This window comes from Pinus tabuliformis, chromosome 4_1 (genome assembly GCF_031772625.1).
Source record: "Pinus tabuliformis cultivar Carrire ecotype Pingquan chromosome 4_1, CPIR1, whole genome shotgun sequence".
NCBI lineage: Eukaryota > Viridiplantae > Streptophyta > Pinopsida > Pinales > Pinaceae > Pinus > Pinus tabuliformis.
Window position 1 is genome coordinate 452,557,691 of NC_142303.1, and position 9,357 is coordinate 452,567,047.

The 9,357-nt window shown below is 38.8% G+C and overlaps 1 pseudogene; it reads left to right on the forward strand.

Moving 5' to 3' along the window:
• Window positions 1-1,663: 1,663 nt before the first annotated feature.
• Window positions 1,664-2,140, forward strand: LOC149176305 (DNA repair protein RAD51 homolog 1 pseudogene; annotated as a pseudogene).
• Window positions 2,141-9,357: the final 7,217 nt, after the last annotated feature.

The following is a 9,357-nucleotide window of genomic DNA, read 5'->3' on the forward strand; positions in this document are numbered from 1 at the left end:
ACTATCTATTCGCCACAGCAGCAGGAGGGATCTTTTTCTGCATAGTTGACTGGTTTCTTAGATTCTGTCAATCTCGAAGAGATGTTGATTTGCTGTCGGAAAAGTGCCTTCCATGTGGAACAATCGAATTGGTTATATCAAAGCCACCAGATCTATGGTATTAAAACTCTTGTGAAAAGTTACTTGCCTAAAAAGGATGCCCATTTACGACAAAGGATAAAAAATCTATTTGGGGTTCTTTCAAAGCTTCTTACTTGTAGAGAAATATCCGAGGATGTGGTGTCAAGTGAAGTTGATAAAGCTCATATAAGGCTTGCTGCTGCAAAGGGATTGTTAAGATTGTCAAAGCAGTGGGATGCTCAGATAACTCCTGAACTTTTTCATTTGACATTAAGAACTACACAGGATACTTATCCTGAAGTTAGAAAAGAGTTTCTTGGTAAAGTCCATCAGTATCTCAAAGAGCGGACTCTTGATCAGAAATATGCTTGTGCCTTTGTTCTTGGTGTATCAGGGGAAACTGAAGATGCACTTGTGGAGGTTAGGCAATACCTAGTTGATTTTGTAGAGACATGTCGTTGAGAGGCACAGTTACAACAACCTTATGCCCCATCAGGTGGGAATTCTGTCACATGTTTTCCAGAATATGTTCTGGCTTATTTGGTCCACTCTCTTGCACACCATCCTGAATTCCCTGCACTTACTGGAGATTTATGTCCAGATGCTATTGGATCATTATATCGGCAATTGCACTTCTTCCTTTCAGTGTTGGTGCATCGAGATGAAGATGTACATCATGACCCTGGGACAAAAAGAGAACATGAAAGCTTTGCCTTAATTGAGGCAATATTTCACAACATCAAGCATGCGGAAGATGCAGTTGAGAATTCCAAATCGGAGAACCTCTATGCCTTGTGTGATCTTGGTCTCTCAATCACGAAGGAGTTAGTTCAGGATTTGGTGCCTTCATTGGACTGTAGTATGCCTATCTCACTTCCGACTGTTCTATACAAACCACTTGAGGAGAGCAAAGAAATTGACATTCAGGCAGATGTAAGACATTTGAGTGCAGGCCTTGCTGGTACTCATGTTTTTGCGCATTATAAGGCATCAAATATGGGCCAAACAGCTCAGCTAACTCGAAACCAGAAGACAAAGATAAATATTGATGAAAATGTGGCTAAAGAAAGCGATGAGGATGATCTGGAAGTGCCTCTGTGAAAGATGATGCAGTGTGGCAAACTGCAAGGAATTAGAAAGCAGAATAATCTTAGAGTCCGAACACCTAGAGAAGCATCAGGTCTACTAAAAAGTTGCAGTAAGGAAACATCAAACATGTTGCTCAGGGAAGCTGGTATTCAATCAGATAAAGCTTCAAAAAGTCAAGATTCCAATAAACTTTCATGTAAAATTTCAAATGGAATTAAGAATACAAGAAGAGATGATGTGCCTAAAAATGATATTGTTGATAATCCAGTTAGTAGTGATATGGAAATGTCAATCCCAACCAAGAGGAAAAGTACCAAATCAAGCAAGTATGCAGAATATGTCTTAGGTTCTAATCTAGGACGTGCAAAAGGTTCTGGTAAAAAGTCAAAATTTAAAAGTGTCAAACCCCAAGGTTTGATGATGCTAAAAACTGGAGGAGAACCAGCTGGTCTCGATGAAGCAAAATTTAAGCCTTCTGAATTATCTTCCAGTCCAATCTCAGAACAGAGTAAAAGTTTCACCAGCACAAATATCTACTCTAGATGCCAGTGATGTTTTTATATCTAAAAGAGCACAGAAATTCCCTTCTAGAACTTCAAAAGTTTTGAGAGTGGATGCTACTCCTAAAGCAAGGCAGATGCATCTTGCTAAGTTCCTTAGAAGCCTTCAGAAAATGGTAGATGAGTTTGGTGTGGCAGTTGTGGTGACCAATCAAGTTGTTTTGCAAGTAGATGCTTCTGCTATGTTTGCTGGTCCCCAAGTTAAGCCTAATGGAGGAAATATCATAGCTCATGCTTCCACCACAAGGCTTGCTCTTCGCAAAGGTCGAGGTGAGGAACGCATTTGCAAAGTGATTAGCTCACCCTGCTTAGTAGAAGTAGAAGAACACTTTCAAATTTCTCCAAAAGGTGTTATTGATTGCAAAGACTAATAACGTGAGAGCTCTCTGATGTACTAATGTGAAATTTTCAAGACTGCCTGCATAATTTGATGTAGAGTCTTATCCAGTCATAGATGCCACACAAAATTAGAGTGGGACGGATTGAAAAGTTTCAAATCTGGGAATGAAAATTTTAAACTGGTTATGCTCAAAATTATACTCGGGTATTAAGAAAATGAACCGTGGCATAGAGGTGTGGGTTGGTAGGGCTTTAGAGAAACTTGATTCAGTCTTGCTTGAAGTTTGTCAAAAGTTCAATCCAGAGAGCTATATAACAGTGAGTGATGCCTATGCATTAATTGGTGACATTTCTGGCTTTGCGGAAAAGTTGCAGACTTCTTTTATGCAGATATTGTTGTTGGAAACACAAACTGTTTTGAAGGATTTTGTTTTTCAGGGTGTGGATTCTCAAGCGGTGGAGAAAAAGAGCAGACTCACGTATAATGATCTCTGCTTGCAACTACCAGAAACAAATTTCAAGCATTGCTTGCTCAGTGATTTATGTTTTGATTTGAGAAGGGAGGCTGTGTGCTTTGTTGGTCAAGCTTTGGACAGAGGTCGGGAAAAACTTCTGGCAGCTTATTACAAGTCGTATGTCAACTTTGTTCTCCTCAGATGCTCTGTTCAACTAGCATGCATCAGTTTTTACAGTGCCATGAATGTGTAAACTTATTCATTGTCACTGGAGAAGCGTTTTGTGGTGTGGAAGCTACTCAGTTTAGGCAGAAAATGAAAAAGTGTGTGTAAAAATTATTTTTGGATGTTTCATCGCCAGAATATGGAAGCACTGCGGGTTGATGATTCTAGCTTAAATGAGGTTTCTATGTCAACAGTTCCCTATTTGCTTGGTAAAGGAAGTGCAGGTTGTAATGGTACAGTTGTAATTGGGGCTCTGGGAAAAAACAATTCTGGGAATGGAAACTTCATCGAAGGGGGTCTGTATTTTGTGATGTGGCAGCCAATTGCGAATACTCCGGCATTCGATCCATTTTCAAAGTACATGCGGTGGATTTACTCCAGATTATCAAGATCCTTTCCTAATTTCGGTAAAATGGCCAATGCATTTCCAGAAATTTGGGGGCAGTTGTAATTTCCAGAATATGCAAAGTGGCAGAGAACAAGATTCGATTGCCTATGTTTGTCTTCAGCAATGGGATTGACACCTGTGAATGCTACTTCATCAGTTATCAAGTAAAAGGATGCGCTATTCTATCTTCAGAAGCGCTGATTGTTTTTTTTTTTTTTTTTTTATTAAATAATGATAAAACAAATCCCTGATTTTGGGGTCGATTTGTTTTTCCCTAGCATATTTTATTTAATGTATAAAAATAATTATTTGAAAGAGAACAGAGAAAAGAAAGAGAGTTCTGAGAGCTGGTGGAGAACAGAGAGCTTCATTGTACAGATTTTGACAGAGAATTTAATTAAAAATGCAGCTCTGACCCCTGAGATTCCTGTGGTATGAGATTTAACATTTGTGTCCTCTTTTGTTTCATATGTAGCCTGTTATGTTTTTCATGTCATTTCATGATCGTTTCCATTTGAACAAATGAAGTGTTAAGGTAGAATTCATCATTTGTATGCTCTGCCTTTAAGTTTGTTCATATTTAATGTTTTCTTCTGTTTGACAAGGATTCATCTTCTATGCCCTTGTCAGCTCCTCAGCAGTCTTGCCATTCCATTTAATCTCAATTTGATGTTAAACTTTCTTGCCTACCTTGCCTCAGGGGATAATCTGTGTTTTTTATTACATTTCTCTGTTCAAGCTGTTCCTTTGCTCCATGCAGCCTAGAAAAACCCCATCATTTTATTAAAAACCCCTTTTTATCAGTTTACTAGCCTAAAATCAGTGTTTCCTCATTGGTTATCTCGCCCGTTGAAGATCTTTGTCGAGATAGACCAGAGAGAGCCCTCTCCTGTCCCGTAGGGCTAGCTACGAGGCTAAGTGGTTTGATGTTGCCTTGGAGTTTACCTTTCTCAGCCTGAGGTGAAATTTCAAGCGCTAACACAAACCACTAGTTTATGTTAGAACCACATTCATTCTGGGAAAATTATTTTATGTTAGAACCACATTCATTATGGGAACATTGTTTTATGTTAGAACTGCATTAATTATGGAAACACTATTTTATGTTAGAAGCACATGCATTTTGGAAACATTGTTTTATGATAGACCTACATTCATTTTGGAAACCATTGTTTTATAATAGACCTGCATTTGCAGAAAACCATGACATATTGTCTTGGGCCCAATTTCTCTTTTCATGTGTTGTAAAAGACACATAAGTAAACATTAGAGCAATCGATTTTGGCATTTTTAACTACAAGAAGTCTTTAAAAAAGACATCGGAAAAGGGGTGGTAACTTGGAGAGAAATGAGGAACTATGTAATCTTTAGGCTTCTGAATTCTTTGGGCTCCTTTGAGTAAGGGTGGTTGTTTGTAGCATAATGGGCCAAGGAGCCCATAATTCTTGGTCTAGATTGTTGTCCTATTTCCATCCGTGCCTCTCTAGCCTCGATTGTTTTAACTTTTGGCATCCCCATTTTTAAGATTTTCTTCCCAGATGTCTTTTTTGTTCAATACTAAGTGGTTGAAAATCCTCATCCTCCTTTGTTGAGGGAGTTGTGGGGCATTTCTTGAGATTCATCAATTGGTTTGTCTACTTTGGACAAGCCTCTATAAGGTAGCCAAAAAAATGACTGTGTTGACACTAGAATGCTGTGTTTTTCTAAATGCAATGGTTGCAGCCACTATGTTTCTTGTAGGTTGAGCATTATTAGATTTTGGAAAGTTTTTGCTTATATGTATCTTCATGAAAATTTTGGCACCACTTTGTTTGTCTACTTTGGACAACCCTCTATAAGGTAGCCAAAAAAATGACATTGTTGACATTAGAATGTCGTGTTTTTCTAAATCCAATGGTTGCAGCCACTGTGTTTCTTGTAGGTTGAGCATTATTAGATTTTGGCGAGTTTTTGCTTATATGTATCTTCATGAAAATTTTGGCATAGGTAGACAAGGCTTCTTCAACCCTTGTGCCATAACAATTTCATGTTCTTTCAAAAGGCTTCCACCTAGAAATGAATGAGGGTTTTGATGATCTTTACCCACACTAAATTGGATGAGATTAGAACTGTGGCCAAATTAAATTCTGCAAACCACTAGTTTATGTTAGAACCGCATTCATTCTGGGAAAATTGTTTTATGTTAGAACCACATTCATTATGGAAACATTGTTTTATGTTAGAACTGCATTCATTATGGAAACACTATTTTATGTTAGAACCACATGCATTTTGGAAACATTGTTTTATGATAGACCTACATTCATTTTGGAAACCATTGTTTTATAATAGACCTGCATTTGCAGACAACCACGACATATTGTCTTGGGTCCAATTTCTCTTTTCATGTGTTGTAAAAGACACATGAGTAAACATTAGAGCAATCGATTTTGGCATTTTTAACTACAAGAAGTCTTTAAAAAAGACATTGGAAAAGGGGTGGTAACTTGGAGAGAAATGAGGAACTATGTAATCTTTAGGCTTCTGAATTCTTTGGGATACTTTGAGTAAGGGTGGTTGTTCGTAGCATAATGGGCCAAGGAGCCCATAATTCCTAGTCTAGATTGTTGTCCTATTTCCATCGGCACCTCTCTAGCCTCGATTGTTTTAACTTTTGGCATCCCCATTTTTAAGATTTTCTTCCCAGATGTCTTTGTTGTTCAATACTAAGTGGCTGAAAATCCTCATCCTCCTCTGCTGAGGGAGTTGTGGGGCATTTCTTGAGATTCAACAATTGGTTTGTCTACTTTGGACAAGCCTCTATAAGGTAGCCAAAAAAATGACAGTGTTGACACTGGAATGCCGTGTTTTTCTAAATCCAATGGTTGCAGCCACTGTGTTTCTTGTAGGTTGAGCATTATTAGATTTTGGCAAGTTTTTGCTTATATGTATCTTCATGAAAATTTTGGCATAGGTAGACAAGGCTTCTTCAACCCTTGTGCCATAACAGTTTCATGCAGCTATTTAACTGAAGTGTTTGGTTTCCCTATTTTTGCATGGCTTATAAGAATTATTTTAATCACACGTTGTTCTCTCAACATGTTATTCTAAAGTTAAAAAGCTACACTTATTGATCATTAGATGATTTTTTTGTTTCTTAATCAGAATTTCCTTTTTATTTGATCAACTTAACATGTCCTCAGTGAACGTTGAAGTGGGATGAGGTAGCGAGAGAGAATTATCAAGGTGTTGGTTTGTCTTTACACCTGATATGATCGTCCTTACATTTCGAAGACAATATTTGTCTTCATTTCATGTTATATATATGGTCTTGATCTAAAGGCATTTTTCACCCTGTAATTCATCTTGCGAGGAATTTTCACACACATATTTGCATGTTTATATGCTCAACATAAGTATACAACAAGAAAAGTTTAGTGGGATTTGGTATGTTTCCATCATTGAGTTATATAGGATGTGAGACCACAAGGTTTACATGTCTATATATGCAACTGGGTTTATCCTTTGCTTAGAGATGCAATAATAAAAGCATACCTGGTTTTGATATGGATCCATTTTGGGTTTATACAGAATTTGAGGTCACTGGATTTTGCATATTGGTGATCAAAGGAGTTCTTGCATGTGCAATAATTATGGAAGGATATAATATGAGAAATTTCATGACATAGAAAAGTGCAATAGATTTTGCATATTGGTGATCAAAGGAGTTCTTGCATGTGCAATAATTATGGAAGAATATAATATGAGAAATTTCATGACACACAAATCAATGTAAATTCTTACTTATGATAAAAATGAAACACCAGTAAAAAAACAAAATTGCATAAAATTTTGACTTCTTTCTTCTATGCTATTTTTTCTTATGCCATTGCCTTACGGCGTTTCCTTTGCAACATGTGGTGCAAATGCTAGTCATATCTCTCGACATCTGCTTTTGATTCCATCAACCGAGCTTGTGCATTCAAACTGTTGTATGCTCATTTTCATCCTTAGTGGCATTAATCTCTTCACCAGCTACCGAATCATTAATGCCTACATGACCAACTTATGGCGAATGGCCAATTTGACACACATACCAAATATGCCACATAGTTCCCAAGAGTTTCCAAATTGATAGTCGTACCAAATTTTTACTTAAGCCACTTTTTCTCAGGCCCTTTAACTATCTTATTCCATAGGACTAGGTCTCCACGACCATTGGCTAGGCCTATAGGCACTAAGCTGCTCTATTCTCTTCGCAGGTTTTAATTCCTTTTGTTAATGGCTCTATGCCACTGGTCTCATTTCTATATGAAATGACCAAGGCCTAATGCTAACGCTAGAGATCCCAAGCCTAACACTTTTATATGTGCCTCTTATTATTTCACTGTTCCCCTAGCCTATTTCTATGCGAAACGACCAAGGGTTAGGGCTTAACTCCTAGCCCTTCTATCTCGGCGCATTACCTCGCACCCTCTTTATAAACTGTCAGGGTCTATACTACGGGTAGTCTCCTCTGGGCCATGATATCATGTGTGGATGCTTCTTATGCTATACCTATTGGCTGCAACTGACTGCTTGTCAATGCAACATGTCCTTACCTTATATTCCAGGCCAAAACTCTTTGGACCCAATTATTTCTGCCAAGGTGAGCCTTGCGGGCTTAGCTATCCCATGGGGTCTTCCCTCCGCTTTTACTAGACAACCAAAGGCCCCACCAGGATGAGTTGTCTAACCGACATGTCTCGACTCTTACTTCATGGCTCATTCACTTTGCACATCATTAACAAACTTTTGGGCTTTTCCTAGTGAGATGAACTATCTTGGTGGGGTACACCTGACACATTTTCCAATGTCCTGTGCTCTGACATAGCCATGCCTTCCTGATACCCAACCAACCTATTGGTTCATATGTGCATACTGCTCAAACCTTCTGGGGTAGCACTTTTGAGGTGATGTCATGCTTACATCATCAACACCACGTGGCTCCTCTTGAGTGGCGACATGTGTCACTCATATTAAGCCCATTAGGCCGCCCAAATGCTAAATATGTCTTTCACATGTTCCTCGTACAACCACCATCATCTCCTTAGAGCCAATCAACTATTTCCATGTGTCCTATTGGATAGGAGAGAGAAGGGTCCCAAGAGCTTGGTTTTTCACTAATTTCCTTTCAAATAAAAAAAACTACTAGGTTCCAAAATTTGGCTCTGGCACCACTCCTGAGTGGATTATGGTTTTGGGGAGGGGTTCCCCCATAGTATCTCTCTGTCATTGATTTGCGCAATCAATTGTGCAAGAAAACAATTCTGACACCTCAAGGCCTGACAATACTTCCCTCTATCGAGATGTCAGAATGTTTTCGCATGGCCCGGTGCCTATCTCCTAGTGCTCCCATTTTGTTCTCCCTTTGCAATCCTCCAGGATGAGACTTACGGGATGATGTGTATTGTAGGGTTTGCCTAGAGTCCTCAGTTCTCTCCTATTGGTTTCTGCTCTTCCTATGTGTACTGACATCCTTCGCTTGACGCTTTTACTTTGTGAACCATAACTATATCACCAGGGTAACTCTCTTGGGTTAGCCTGTCAAGTGGGCTCCACTTGTGGCCAATGAAAAAGGCCTCCGCTACTCTGTTGGCGCTCCTCATCGGCCCTCTCAATTTCATCATGGTCTTGATCTTCCCATTTTCTTAGAATTGGGCACTAAAATAATTCTTTCAAGGTGAGCCCTCCACGATAAGCCTTCCACACCAGCCTTTAATGTGGGCTTGTTTGACCCAATCCACTACTTCCACATTTTCCTAGTGCTCTACTTAGAGGCTCTACCGGACTTTCTAATTGGTTTGGAATTTATGCAAACTTTCACTGCACACCAAACTTGGCTTCATTCCAAAAGGGTCTCCAAGCCTCTAACTTTGCAATAGTTTGACTTCAGGGCCTTATAAATTTTACTATCTCTATCTATCAAACCAGGAGGCCATTTGTAGACTTCAATATATAGTTGGAAATATATTTCTGTGCACTTTCTAACTATGTCACTTCCAAGAGAATTTGAGCTAAATTATTTAGGAAAAAATTCCTTCAAAGCCTAGGACTCCCAACCATCATTGTCATCATTTTATGGCTTCTCCAATAATCCTTCAATTATGGTGACTCTTTGTAAGAGATTATAGCAACCATGGGACTCCCCCTAACCTTGACA